Here is a 16009-nt window from a genome sequence, read left to right on the forward strand (position 1 = left end):
AAGTAAAACTGCAATTCTAATGGACCGAATAACGATGATTAAGAAAAGGATTGTAATTTTTAGCAATAAATAAATAATATATTCTCATACTTTATTATATTTTATTTACCTAAAATTCGTAGCTCGTATCCCTTGCATATTTTGCAAAATTGATTTCCTTGCCTGAAGGGCTAGAAATCTGAATTTTTGAACAGTTTTTAATTTAATTTTGTTCGTATATATTTCTGTGTTGTAACCGAATATATGATTGCAACAGATACTTCGGTATCTGTTACAGACAGTAGGTCTATGGTTACTGAAAAATGAAACAGATTAAAGTTAAGAAAGAACATCTCAGTGGTTCGTGGTTGGCATTTCACCAGCTTAGCCGTTAAAATCGAACACATTCAAATAAAACCTATTAAACAATATTTTTTAATAATCTTACAATAATGAATAATCTCTTTGTTCATATAACTTGTCAATATATTCCGTTACTTATACCTGCTGTAATTATATTTATATTAAGTTATTCGTAGGTTTTACATTCGTAAAAACGTCCCTGAGCAATGATAATAATTAACCATTTAATATTAAAATCCCTGACCTAACTGTGAATCGAACCCCATGCCCTCTGAACTGAAGACCACTACGCAGATAAGTGTTAATATTCCTTGTTTATCTATAACGGAGGACATAACACGGTAAGGTTTGAGCGAGCTGTTTCACGACCTACATACGGTACACTCAGGCCTATTATGTGACAGTGTCAAACGGAGTGCGGACAATAGACAGAGGATGTGCTGCTGCTTCCGGGAAAATGTGAACTCACTCCTGTCAGCTCTTTTATCAGATTGTGGTTGGCTCCATCTCATTCAAGTGGCACGAGAGGATGGCTGAGAAATACAATTTCAAGGAGAGGATTTCAATATACATCTACTCTATGCCAGCGGGCAGACAGAATCAAATAACTGTGTCAGTTGAACTGCACTGTACCTCCTACGTTCACACCAATATTGGATTACGAACTGAAAGCCACAGTCTCAAGAATTTCAAGTTAGATTACGAGATTTCTGTTCAAGTGGGCGTAAAAAAAACTTCGTGTAACACCGTGATACAGTCCGGAAAAAAGTTAAGACACTTTTACTAGCGAGGGTGCAGTATTTTCAACCAGGAAGATACAGTTGCCTTTAAAAGGGAGAACCCTATAATCACTCGCCACTGATCCGCATTCAGAGCAGTCGCCCACGTGTCACATTCTCTATCTGTTGTTTACCTAGTCTTTTCTTAAATAATTGCAAATAATTTGGAAATTTATTGTTTATCTCCCTTGTAAATTACTCTAATCCCTACCTCCCCTTCCTACAAAACATTTTCCCCAATTTGTCTTCTTAAATTCCAACTTTATCTTCATATTGTGAACTTTCCAATTTTTAAAAACACCACTCAAACGTATTCATCCACAAATGTCATTCCACGCCATCTCTCCACCAACAGCTCGTTACATACCACTTAGTAGAGCAGCTCGTCTCCTTTCTCCCAAGTCCTCTCAGCCCAAAGTTTGCAACATTTTCGTAACGCAACTCTTTTGTCGGAAATCACTCAGAATAAATCGAACTGCTTTTCTTTGGATTAATTCCAGTTCTCGAAACAAGTAATCCTGGTGAGGGTCCCATACACTGGAACCATACTCTAGCTGGGGTCTTACCAGAGACTTATATGCCCGCTCCTTTACATCCTTACTACAACCCCTAAATACTCTCAAAACAATGTGTAGAAATCTGTACACTTTATTTACAATCCCATTTATCTGATTACCCCATTGAAGATCTTTTCTTATATTAACACCATGGTGCTTAGAGTGGTTCCCATAAGAAACTCAGACATCTATGAGAACAGACGTAAAACGGTGTGTCATACGACACATGAATTTAAATTACTGCTTTTAGCTCCTACCCTGATTTGATAAGTGTATTCCCTGTATTCTTTCGTCTTCCCTCACTATAAAAGTAATGAAGAATAAATAATACGTGATTTTTTCCTCCGGAAGAACTATACATCTAAATCCAGAAAATTATTATAATGTATTATGCACATTTGAGTTAAACAATATCTTACACCATACATACACGTATCTCGAATTCAAGACGATCCCTACTTTTAGAGCGATTCCTCATGTTGCAGTGACAGCAAAGTTAGCAAAAACAGTGAATATCCCCTCAGTAAGTCGCTTAATCCATCTGCAATGAATGGTGGATATTTTACCAAGTAGAGTTCCCAACACCATGCCCCAACTTCGAAGCTTTCAGTAGCAACTGGAATGCCTCATTTCATCTGCTGACAGCTGTCAGTCATCTCCACGTGGAGTTCTGAGCTTGGGCATAATGAGCTGCCTAGAAGACGATTCAAGGAATATACCTTTTCTTCGCACAAACTACAGCTCCGTTCCGAACACCGGCACGATTCTGCACTGCTATTCTCTTTCATTCAGGCAGTGTTCCATTATTTTTAAACATTGTTTGAAAATAATGGATATAATATGGCACTTTACTGCCAAATAATTTAATACTCGAATTAAACTGGAAATTATTCACGAATTTGAATTTAAAACTTCAGTAAACCCCTATGAAGCTCCTAAGTTTCTAAGGTCCGCTAACCCGCACAACGGGTCAGGAAGAAGGGTTTCATGACTAGTAGCCGTTCCAAGAGACCTTTTCCTAACGTTTAAAAATATATTTTATCCGACTCTAGTAAGGGCCAATATTACCTGAATTTGGTTTCAGAAACTTTGAGAAACTTTCATTGAAGTTTGATATACTCTCTCCCCTCGATAAAATTTCTCCCAAGTTATTTCTGGTTAATTTTGAGTTTTCGTTGGGGTCATTATGCACTGAAAATTCCAACCTAGGCTCCACCAGCTTTCGAAACTTCGCTGTACGGACGGAAATCAAACAGTGAAGCCATTTCACTCTTTCTCTCTTCCACGCTTCTCCATGATCCTACAATTTATCTGACGATTTCTATACACATAAAGAATGCCATGTTTGATGATACCCCCCCCCAATTGCACTACAGCCCTTGAAGGGCCTTGGCCTACCAAGCGACCGCTGCTCAGCCCGAAGGCCTGCAGATTACGAGGTGTCATGTGGTCAGCACGACGAATCCTCTCGACCGGTATTCTTGGCTTTCCAGACGGGGGCCGCTATCTCACCGTCAGATAGCTCCTCAATTCTAATCGCGTAGGCTGAGTGGACCTCGAACCAGCCCTCAGGTCCAGGTAAAAATCCCTGACCTGGCCGGGAATCCAACCCGGAGCCTCCAGGTAAGAGGCAAGCACGCTACCACTACACCATGGGGCCGGCGCTCAAAACATATAGGCTAGAAGAAAATGTATGTCCCTCGAAATGCAAAAAATATACATTATCAAACTGTAATTCGAACTGAAGCATTATAAACAACAGCCCGCTTGAAAAACTGCCATATAAGGAAAGGAGGATTCTCCGAAAAATCCTTTGTCCGAACCTCAAGGATGGTGTTTAAAGACTTCGGAGCAACTTAGAAAAGATATCAAGCGTAATACGGAAAATAAGGATAACTTTTTACGTTCACCTCTTCAGATTGCCAGCTGAAATGAAATGAAATGTCGTATGGCTTTTAGTGCGCGTCGTGATGAGGATGAAATGATGGTGAAGACAACATATACACCCAGCCCCCGTTCCATTGGAATAAACCAATTAAGGTTAAAATCCTCAACCCGGCCGGGAATCGAACCCGGGACCCTCTGAACCGAAGACCAGTACGCTGACCGTTCAGCCAACGAGTCGGACAGATTGCCAGCTGAAAGAACCTCTAAATATGTATCCTACTTCATAAGTCTCAATACAATTCCTCTTTGGTTGGTGGAAATCAATAAGGATCTTTTAAATTATAGAATCACAGAAACAGACTTTCAACTCTGGGCACCACTCAGACAAACGTAGACAGGTTCATTAAGAAGAAGTCCCAACTCGACTTTAACAAGTCCATTCTGATGCATGGAAGAAAGCACACAACTAGTGGGGCTGTAAGGCGACAACAAACAATTGAGATCTCACGGTCCTTAGTTGCCGTAACGACGAAGAATAATAATAATAATAATAATAATAATAATAATAATAATAATAATAATAATAATAATAATAATTTCGGTTATTCTGATCAGAAATTTGGATCTGACGCCAAATAGGGCTGTCTCTGTGTCAATTTCGACGTTCTATTTTCTTCTGCCAGATGGCAGGGCATTCGGATCGCTCTTGGATGGTCTGTGGCTGAGTTTAATTATTTTTGTCGGGTAAGCACCAAATATCACGAAAGATACGGAGGTCGAGTCATAAGTCATGGCAACTTTTTTTTTCTCGCGAACAGGAGACAACACGGAAAATCTAAAGATATGCATTTGGAAACGTACGGTATGTACTTGCGTATGATGCCACTAGATGGTGTAGGTAAACAACAGTGAGGGGTCTAAGCATGTCCTCAAGTTCAGTGTGTGAGTGAGAGCGTCACAAAATGGAATTCAACAAGCAGGAGCAACGATCGTGTATTAAAATAGCAGTTCTCCGCGGCAGAAATGCACTCCAATGCCATGCAGAGCTGCGGGAAGCTTTAGGTGTGTGACTATGATTTAAGCCCCAAAGTCAAGAAGCCATTACGTGGACAACGGTTTGCTCGATACACGTGCAGCGAATGGTATTTAGCGCCTGCCCCACCGCTGGCAACGCACAATGGAAACCTTGGGTGATTATTTCGAAGGTCTGTAGCCAGTGGAGACCAGTCCTTTGTACGTAGTCTTGTGTATTTGCCCTCTATACCATAATAAAACAATGTTTAACAATGGCCTGTATTCTGTCGCTTTCATACGAGAATCTCCTGAAGTCAGAATTTGTCTTCAGACACTATGCATAAGTACATGCCCTATATTTCCAAATGCATATCTTAGATTTTCCGTGCTGTCTCCTGTTCGCGAGAAAAAAATAGTTGCCATGACTTATGACTCGACCCTCGTATCTTACATGCCGACATCGTACATCATTGAGTGTCGAATGGACATTCTTTCGCTCTTCAAGAATCCAACTCCCTGCGCCGGCTTTATACCCAGGATGTTTTGACATGGAATCCGACGCTCTAGCATGGATCAGCAGAAGGAGCTGTGCGATGCTTCTTGACCAAAGATGATATAAACCTCTTAAAAAAGGCTTAACGGCAGGATACATGAAGGGCTTACGGAGCAGTGCTTAAAAAGTTAACAGCGCGCAGCTGCCTCTCAAGGTTAGTACATGCAAGTTTGCTCTTCCGCCGAGACTGAATGGGGGCAGCACTGTATGGTCATCAAGCGAGAGTTAGTTCCTTTGCATTTAATCAATTAACAGTATGCCATATATACCAAACATTTTCTTAGCTGAATTCGAATTATTCTGACTGTTAAATTGGTTGCTCTCTTGTGATATTTAGAGCCCGGATTTTTATGCATTAATAGGTTAGAATGCAAAATTACTGAAGCGAATAGCAAGTATAGCCTACCTTCACAACGATTACGTTATGGGGTTTGCATAAAACTTAGGGATAGGCCCATCAGAACCCCTATAATTTATGTTACTCTTGCTACATTATGGAAGAGCGGGTGGCCGACACTTCCTGCAAACCAAATTAGTTTGCAATCTAACCTGTTACTGCATAAAAATCCGGGCTTTAGTGATATTTCATCTTCTTCGATTTAGTTCCCTCGGTGCAGCAGCGCCTGTCTCTGGACCCCATGATCAGGGGTTCAAAACCGACGAAGGTAGTAGTATATTACTTATTTAGCTTATAGTACAAGTTAAGTGGCGCACAAATTGAGTTGAAAAACAACAAATAATTTAGAATACAGAATAAATATAAAATGTCGAGATAAAACATAAAGTAGAAATCGAGAAAGATGTGTGCAATACAGAAGAATAGAAGGAAACAATACAAAAGTACAAAAAAACAGAAATGATGTGAAATATAAGTAAATACATAAATAAACAAATGAGAACTAAACTAGGGTGTCTGGTTGTTGCAGCCGTTGCTGAAGCTATCTGAAAGTCGTCGATAGTTCCGCTATATGTGGGTATCTGAAGGTGATGTTTCGCAATGTCTGGTATTCCAGACCACATTTACAGCTTGGAGAAGCTCAAGGCCTCAAGAATGCATCGCAGAGCCACTTCTCCCATGCCCAGTGGCCACTCTGTTTAATGTGACCCACACTCTCCGGGCGGGGGCTGCGTATGGTCGAAGATCCATCTCCATTCGCCCTGGGCCTTAGCAGTCCATTCTTCCTTCAAATTTCGCTGTCCAAAGTAGATTTTAATCATCAGTTTTTGAGCCAGCAGGAGGGGAAGGTGTCTGGATTTCAGTCGGGTTGAAGTGATTCTCGGTGAATTGGAAGTCATTTATTGACCTGTATTTTATTTGCTTCTCGGACGAGACTGTTCATACGGCGTAGATCTGGAGGAAGAATATGTCTAAGGACTGCAAGCCAGTGCAGTGGGGTTGTTCTGATGACCGCTGATAATCCGCATTCTCTGCATTATAGTATATTGAAGGGCAGAAAGAAGTCCTTTCGACACTCCATGTCGTAGAATGTCAGCATTTAAAATGCCTTGTGTTGGCACATTTTGTTGTATACCTGAAAAAATTAATTAGCTCGCCCAAAATTGGTTCCTTTGCCATATGATAGTGTAAAATAAAATGTCATGATTGACAAGCAGGTAGCTTAAATGGCATCACAATTGTTTTCTTCCATACTCTTTAACCATTGCCCCGTATACCCTCATTCACTTCCGGTGCGCTTCTATTCTTTCAACAGCCCACTTCTTGCCTGTTTTGTGTTTGGGTTTTTCCTGGAAAGCACGGTATTCTCCAAGGTTCTTTCGAAGAGGATCGCCTTATAAGAGGTAATCACTAGCGCCTGGATGTTTAGACAAATATACGGTCTATTAGAACGAAAATTTACTGAAACGTGTAACAAGTATACTAGCCCGGACAACAATTATGCCATGAGATATGCATAAATATTCGCTACATGACGGGAGAAAGGGCTAGACGACACTTTCTACAAGCCAGATACTGTGTATTCTAACCTATTACTGCCTCAAAATCTGAGCTGTAGTCACAAGGTGCCGGCCCCGTGGTACAGGGGTAGCGTGGCTGCCTCTTACCCGGAGGCCTCGGGTTCGATTCCCGGCCAGGTCAGGGAATTTTACCTGGACCTGAAGGTTGGTTCGAGGTCCACTCAGCCTACGTGATTAGAATTGAGGAGCTATCTGACGGTGAGGTAGCGGTCCCGGTCTAGAAAGCCAAGAATAACGGCCTAGATGATTAGTCGTGCTGACCACACGACACCTCGTAATCTGCAGGTCTTCGGGCTGAGCAGCGGTCGCTTGGTAGACCAAGGCCCTTCAAGGGCTGCAGTGCCATGGGGTGGGGGTGGAGGGTAGTCACAAGGTGTGATCACCACTTCTTTTAAGTCCTTCACCCGACCGCTACTGCTGTGATAGGGAGGTTCTTGTTACGAGGCAGATGTTCAGAATAGCAGCCTTCTGCATTCGTAGCAGAGGTGACTAAAGGCCTAACTGTTGCCTGTTCCCATAGATTTCGAACTTCTGCTGCGCAGTTGGTGTACTTTTCAGCCTTCTGGATATAGGCCTGGTGGAGATTGTGATCTGAAAGGACTGTCACATCCAGCAGATCAGTCTTCCTGAGCTGTTTGTCAGTCTGGCCTGTTTGATCTTAAGGTCCTGTCTATCTGCAAAGAATGGTTCCAGAATAATTTGAACCTTTCATTTTCGAGCACATAAGACGGTCCAATAATAATATAGGATTTTCTCATCTTTAAGTTCCGACTTTATTCCCAGGTCTTGGTACACAATTTTCGCTACTTCACCACGTCATTGAGTAAATTCCTTATCTGCCATAGCCTTATATGCACCAACAATATGCTCCTACGTCTCAGCCGTTTCTCTGCATCTCCTGCATCGGTCGTTCACTTATTCCTTGAAGATATGTTCGCGATAGTTACGGGTGTTTGACTCTATCCTGGATTGCTATCAAGAACCCTTCTTTCCTCCGTTGAGGAAGCCGTGTTTTAGGCAGAGAGCGGATGCCATTCTATCAAAAGATGGTAGGCAAGAATAACGGCCGAGAGGATTCGTCGTGCTGACCACATGACACCTCGTAATCTGCGGGCTTTCGGGCTGAGCAGCGATCGCTTGGTAGTCGAAGGCCCTTCAAGGGCTCTAGTGCCATGGGGAAGAGAGAAAAACCAGATGGTAGACTTAAATGATGAGGATTTGAATCATGGGATTCTACCTGCTTCCAGCAATGCTATGTTGTTCTGCGTTATTATTATTATTATTATTATTATTATTATTATTATTATTATTGAACTAAAACATTTATATTATGGACACTGTATAAGAAAGAACCCTGTAATTACAGACACAAATATCAGACAGGAGTGATTTTTACATACCGAGTGAGTTGGCCGTGCGGTTAAGGGGCATGCAGCTGTGAGGTTGAATTCGGGAGATAGTGGGTTCGAACCCCATTGTTGGCTCCCCTGAAAGTGGTTTTCCCTGGTTTCTCATTTTCAAACCAGATAAATGCTGCGGCTGTACATTAAATCAGGCCACGGCAGCTTCCTTCCCACTCCTTGCTCTTTCCTATCCCATCGTCACCAGAAGATAAGTCTGTGTCGGTGCGACATAAAGCCAATTGTAAAAAAGTTTTTAAAGAACCATAATTTGTTAGCAAGATAGAAATGTAGGTTTAAGCTCATGGTGGGTAGTATTTTATTATAGTCTAAAATGCACAAAAACGCGAGAAGGAAGTATTATACTGTAAAACAATCTTTCCGTATTCTGGAATGTATTTATTTATCTATCTATCTATCTATCTATCTATCTATCTGTCTATCTATCTATCTATCTATCTATCTATCTATCTATCTATCTATCTATTTATTTATTTACTTATTGATTCATTTATTTATTGGTTGATTGATTGATTGATTTATTGATTTATTTATTTATTTACTTATTTACTTATTTATTTATTTTTTATTGATTGATTGATTGATTGATTGATTGATTGATTGATTGATTGATTGATTGATTGATTGATTGATTGATTGATTGATTGATTGATTGATTGATTGATTGATTGATTGATTGATTGATTGATTGATTCACTCATTCATTCATTCATTCATTTATTTATTTATATATTTATTTATTTTATTGATTTTACTTATTTATTTTTATTTATTTTTATTTATATTTATATTTACTTCTTTATGTATTTATTTATTTTATTTATTTTACTTATTTATTTTTATTTATTTTTAATTTTATATGTATTTATTTATTTATTTATTTATTTATTTATTTATTTATTTATTTATTTATTTATTTATTTATTTATTTATTTATTTATTTAAAGTACATGCCGTTTTCTCCGTATTCGCAGACTGTTTGCACTGGATGTTTAGATGTGCAGGTAAACACAGCAAGGACCGTGGACACATCCTCACACGTATCCAGTGTAAAGAGTATCGCTATTACACAAACATATACAATTACAGTGCATGAAACCTCCATTAAAATAACGTATATTCTGAATGATATTTGATAGCGTTATCTTCTAGTTGCGCCGTACAGCTTCTATATTTGTGTTTATATTGCAGTTATATTGTATACCGCGTTAGTTTCATACTGAACGATATCATTTGTTCATTTTCTGTGCTTGTTGAAAAACATTCCTGGAATACTTTGTGCAGATTTAAAAGTATTTGCTTGCTTCTGCTCTGCGCATTAATTTAATTCATTTTATATTTTCGGTTTATATTCTGTATTTGATATTGTATGCTACTTTATGAATACATAGTCGATTCGTCTTTGGCCGCAGGTTTTCTGAGAACACAGGACTGTCAGCGTGCTAGAACAGTGACCTTGTCCTTACCTTCAAATTATGACCATTTGCAAGAAGAGATATTTGTAATGTCGCTCCTTTATAATCCAGATACAACATAAAATGATGTACCTTACGAATAGCGCCGGATTCTCACGTAATTATATAAGTTATTCCATTTCTTTACTTATAGAAAACTGAAAATAAACAATGTCGGCAATTTGTGGTTTTGATATGCTTATACAGGTTTCTTCTTCTTCTTCTTTTTCTTCCTTTTTGGCCGTCTATGGACCACGGTAATTTGAATTCAGCTTCATCTGTTTCTGGGCTTTAATCCTCGTCCAGTTCTCCTTCATCCTTTCACTCTGCAATCTCCTGCTTTCTTCCGACCATCGCGCTTGGGTACAGGATCTAACCTTTTCTTCAACTCTCTTTTTGTGGCCTTGATCCTCGACTTGTAAGCATCCCTGAGGCAGATTTCCATTTCTTCCACGTCCTACTTCACCTTCTGATACCAGTGCACTCTAGTATTCCTTCTTAAAAATCTTATTATCTGACTGGCCAGTCTTTCCCGGTTCATTCTGTAGATATGTCCGAAGAACATGGCTCTCCTCTTCCGAATGGTATCTGAGATCTTTTCCATCTTGAGATATAATTCTTGGTTTCCTTTCTTTCTTTATGATCCATCCCCTGTTCTTTAGGGTCCGAGTAACTTCCTCAGAATCTTTCTCTCCAGTAGTTCCAACTTCTTGACCAATCCTGTTTGTATCACGTTCAAACTTTTGGCTGCGTGTAAAGCCTCCGGGCGGATGACTGTCTAGTAGTGTCTGAGTTTTGCATTGATCAAAATATTCTTCTTGTTGTAAGTGTCCATAGTTAGTTTATATGCCAAGTTCATCTGGTCGATTCTCGATAGCGGGGCCTCTCTTTCTGACAAGTTATTGTCTGTCCACTCCCCCAGATATTTGAATTCCTCCACATTCGAATCCTATACCTGTGTTTTATTTTACATTTTTTACGTGTTCTTGTAAAGGGCGTAACGTATGCGATTCGGGGCCCCCCTCAAATTGTAAAACGCTATGAATAACTTAAGATAAATGTAATTACAACAGCTAGAAGCAATGCAATATATTGTCGAGTTATATAAACAAAGGGATTATTCGTAATCTTAAGATTATTAAAATGTAATGTTTAATAGGTTTTATTTGACTGCCTTCGTGGTTTAACGGCCGAGTTGCTGAACTGCCAACCATGCACCAATTAGATGTTCAAACTTTACTTTAATTGGTCTTATTTTCAGTAACTTCAGAATTATACCCTGTAACTGATACCTAAGTATCGGTTATAATAATTAGTTCGATTACAAAAAATAGAACAAAATAAAATTAAAAATGCTTAAATAAATTTTGACAAAGATAAAACTGCACGACTGTTAAGCCTAATTTGTAAATTACCTTCGTGCATACAGATCTCTTTCGAAACTGTGTTATGTTATTTTTGATTATTTGTGAAGTGTCTGCAGGCTCCTTAAGGGCCCAGGCCCAGCTGAATTGTAGACCTTGCAGGTCCTAACGTTACGCCCCTGATTCTTGGTAACATTTCATATTTTTACGTGTCATGTCAAGAATGTAACATTTTTGTACATATCTAGGTAATTATACAAAAAATTAAAAATTGTGTCAGTTCGTTTGATTTTCAGACTATAACAAAATGATTGACAAATTTCATCGCATGTAGAATAGATTTTAGTTGCTAAAAGTTTGCTTTAATTTTCCTTTAAAATTGGGATTTCTAACCATTTGTCTGTGAAATAAAGTAGGTCCGAGTGCCTCAACTGTATACAGCATCACTAATCCTTTCTCAGAATCTGGGATGGCGAGGTACCTATCACTGGCCAGAGTTTCTAACAAACTCCTTGCAGTCTTGAAGAGGAATCTAGGTTATTCAAGCTCTGTATCTGTTTGCAATATCATTAGTCGTGAACAAGAAGAGCCCACCAGAAAATATTTCATCCACCTTTCAAAACAAGAGAATTTTATCGGACCAGCGCCAAAACATCACAGTGGAAAACAGGAAGAAGTACTTGGTGACAAAATGCGCACGGTTTCTCTATGTACATGGCGTACACCTGGAAACTGTGATACAAATGGCCGAATAACTTCCCTGCAAGACCCTATTTTCACATAATTATTGTATATAGATACCCTTTCCTCTACCGTGTACAGATGTGGAGGCATTATGAGAATTATACCCCGAAGTAACACTTCACAACTCGAGAACAGTTGGAGCGACAGATCAACACTTAATACACGTTCTACGCACGGACCTGAACTGCGAAGTGCGGGCATTCCCATACTGTCGCTGCGGTGTGTAACGGGAGGTGTTGAGGTAGGGCCCGGATGTTTATGCAGTAATAGGTTAGAATGCAAACTTCCTGAAGCGAGTAACAAGTATAGTCTACCTTCACAATGACTATGCTACGGGGTTTGCATAAAAACAGGGGTACGGCCCTTCAAAACCCCTATAATTTATGTTACTCTTGCTACATTATGGAACAGCGGGTGGCTGACACTTCCTACTAACCAAATTAGTTTGCAATCTAAGCGGTTACTGCATAAAAATCCGGGCCCTAGATGAGTCAACGGGAGACATAAGCTGGGCGCGTCTGCCGGTCAACCAATGAGAGAAACTCACTGTATTTCCTAACGTGTCTCATGCACAAGGAGTGCACCAGCCATCGCCCCCGCCCCTACAGCCCTTCAATCACCACAGCGTACCTCAAGGCCAAGAACTATAATGGAAACGAGAAGGGATTGGAAACAACAGTCATATAACTTTCCGCTTCAATACAGAATTATTATCACAAGTAGTTCTGTGCAAGGAAAATGCCAAAACTGAAACCATCGCGAAGTGTGTGTTTTTTTTTTTTTTTTTTTTTTTTTTTTACAATTTGATTTACGTCGTACAGACACAAATAATTCTTATAGTAACGATTACAAATGTTGCCGTACTATTTGTGTTACTTAATAGGAGTTTTAAGAAAGGTTCTATAGTTTTATTTAGTAACATTTATTTGTGTTCGCCTCTGTGGTGTAGTGGTTAGTGTGATTAGCTGCCACGCCCGGAGGCCCGGGTTCGATTTCCGGCTCTGTCTCGAAATTTGAAAAGTGGTACGAAGGCTGGAACGGGGTCCACTCAGCCTCGGGAGGTCAACTGAGTAGAGGTGGGTTCCATTCCCACCTCAGCCATCCTGGAAGTGGTTTTCTGTGGTTTCCCACTTCTCCTCCAGGCAAATGCCTGGATGGTACCTAACTTAAGGCCACCTTCTCGTCCTTGTCTACCCCTTCCAATCTTCCCATCCCCCCGCAAGGCCCCTGTTCAGCATAGCAGGTGAGGCCGCCTGGACGAGGTACTGGTCGTCCTCCGCAGTTGTATCCCCCGACCCAGAGTCTGAAGCTCCAGGACACTGCCCTTGAGGCGATAGAGGTGGGATCCCCCGCTGAGTCCGAGGGAAAAACCGACCCTGCAGGGTAAACAGATTAATAAAAAGAAGAACATTTTTTGTTTCATTTTCAAGGCACGGTATTTGCAGATAACATTATTTTAAAATATTTGGAGTATTTTCATTATACTTTTAATTTGATTTGTTAATACTGTCAAAAGTAGAAAGCGGTAGACTGTATGAATTATGTAAAGGAAACAATAACTTTGCATGTTGTAAGTCTCATTCCGTCTTGACGGTTATCACTTCATAGTAGGAAATTCTTTGTGTTATCTTCCTTTTCAATACATGTTTCGGTTTATCTAAAAGCCATCTTCAGTCGAAAGCTTAAAATGTTACATATGTGCACTAACAAATAAAACAACGAGAACATTGTGCGAAATAAAAAAAAAGCAATGATCATGGTTAACACTTAAAAGACATGTTTTGATATTGAGGTGAAAAGTCCTCTCGTCTAAACTCCTCTGGTTGTAGTAAAAACTTTCTTAGTCCTTTTTAAATGAAAAATCTATTTTCCAAGGTGCCGATATTCTGTTAATGGAGCAGCAGGAATCAATTGCTCGCACCGTATCTGAGGGTTTCATATTTGTATTGCTCAAAGTAATGAAACCGTCAATAATGGGATTGTGAGTACATGTAATCTGCAATGGGAGAAAGAGAGGGAAATAAACAGGTGATAACATAAAGATTTTTCTATTCTAAAATGATGACTTAAGTCATAAAATATGTAGAGGTATTTAAAAGAATTTTATTATCTCAGATCACAATCATAAGTCATAATAAAAGGAATATAAGAACATTTTTTGTAAATTTAGTGTACTGATATTGTGTTTGAGTCATCAGTCCATAGACTGGTTTGATTCAGCACTCCATGCCACCCTATCCTGTGCTAACCTTTTCATTTCTTCGTAATTACTGCATCCTACATCTGCTCTAATCTGCATATCATATACAGACCTTGGTCTACCCCTACCGTTCTTACCGCCTACACTTCCTTCAAAAACAAACTGAACAAGTCCTGGGTGTCTTAAGATGTGTCCTATTATTCTATCTCATCTTCTCGTCAAATTTAGCCAAATCAATCTCCTCTCGCCAATTAGATTCAGTATCTCTTCATTTGTGATTCGATCTATCCATCTCACCTTCAGCATTCTTCTGTAACACCACATTTCAAAAGCTTCTATTCTCTTCCTTTCTGAGCTAACGAAAGCCTTCAAAAACATATTTCTAATTCCTATATCAATGTTTGAAGTGAGCCCTATCACATACTTTATGAATATTATATTATTACTTTATTAAATTATTATTACTATATTACATTTTAATTACATATTTCACTGTAATTTACAACTTTTTTATTTAATTACAGTCGAACCTCCATTTCAGTATCTCTAAGTAACTTCAATTTCCCTGGCATTTGTCCTATTCTTTACGTGCATTTATTTCTCTATTACTCGAAATTCTATTAAACAAATTTCTTGATTTCTCGAAGCAAACGTTTTCTCCCGTGAAGCAAAAAATACTCCGTAACTTGAATTTTGTACAACATTGACAGTGCAGTACGGCATTTGTGGTTTGTGAGGAATAGTTAATAAGTAAAGAAAGAGTTGCAGTGATGCTGGGAGCTAACATAACGGGAACCGACAAACAAACTTTTAGTGATCGGAAAATCGACGAAGCCTCGCTGTTTCACGGGTCTGAATTCATTACCGGTCACGTACGAAAGGAATTGCGGAAATTATGGATGACAAGCTCAATTTGCGAAACTTGGCTGTGTGGCTTCGAACCTGCATACAGTGTTTCTCACAGCAATAAATGCTGTTCAGAAACATGTGGTAGAAAAGAAGGTTAACAGTAAAAAAAGAACAGACTAAAGGATATTTTTCAAAGGTGTTAACGGAAGTATGTTTCTTGTTTCACTATTGTATTCTATGTTCTAAACAGTTACTTTGATAAGGGTCATAATTAAAGCGATACCGTAAAATACGAGTTTGCTAATATATTTAAATACTGTATTTAGAATAAGCCCATAGATAGACCTACATATGATTCCATTATGCACTATATGTGCTCAAAAAGTATATTCTCTATATCTTAGAAATTTCTGTAACTCGAAATAAAATTTAGCTCCCGAGGTGATTCGAGATATTGATGTTCCACTGCATTTCGCACTTTGTTATTGCATAAAAATTCAGGCCCTACTTGTGACTCATGATGACATCGAAATGGTTTCTATCCGATGTACAGCTCTAAGTCATGTACGAAATGAATAGGCCAAGGTGTCTATGCAATTTAGAGCCAGAAATTTTAGGCACTAATGATAGTAATGGCGTGTGGCCTCCGCAGAGGCCTGGTGCAGGTCTTTTTCGAGTTGACGGCCTGTAGGCGACCTGCGTGTCAGCGAGAATGTCGCCCTACCTAAGATGAATTCCAGTGAACAAAGAAGACACGAACACGCACCCCCCTAGTCAGAGGAATTAACTAATTAAAGTTAAAATCCACGATCCGACCTGGGATAGAAGCCGGGACTGCTTGGATCGAAGACATAGAGAGGGACGTTTA

The sequence above is a fragment of the Anabrus simplex genome, chromosome 12 (genome assembly GCF_040414725.1).
Source record: "Anabrus simplex isolate iqAnaSimp1 chromosome 12, ASM4041472v1, whole genome shotgun sequence".
Taxonomy (NCBI): Eukaryota; Metazoa; Arthropoda; class Insecta; order Orthoptera; family Tettigoniidae; genus Anabrus; species Anabrus simplex.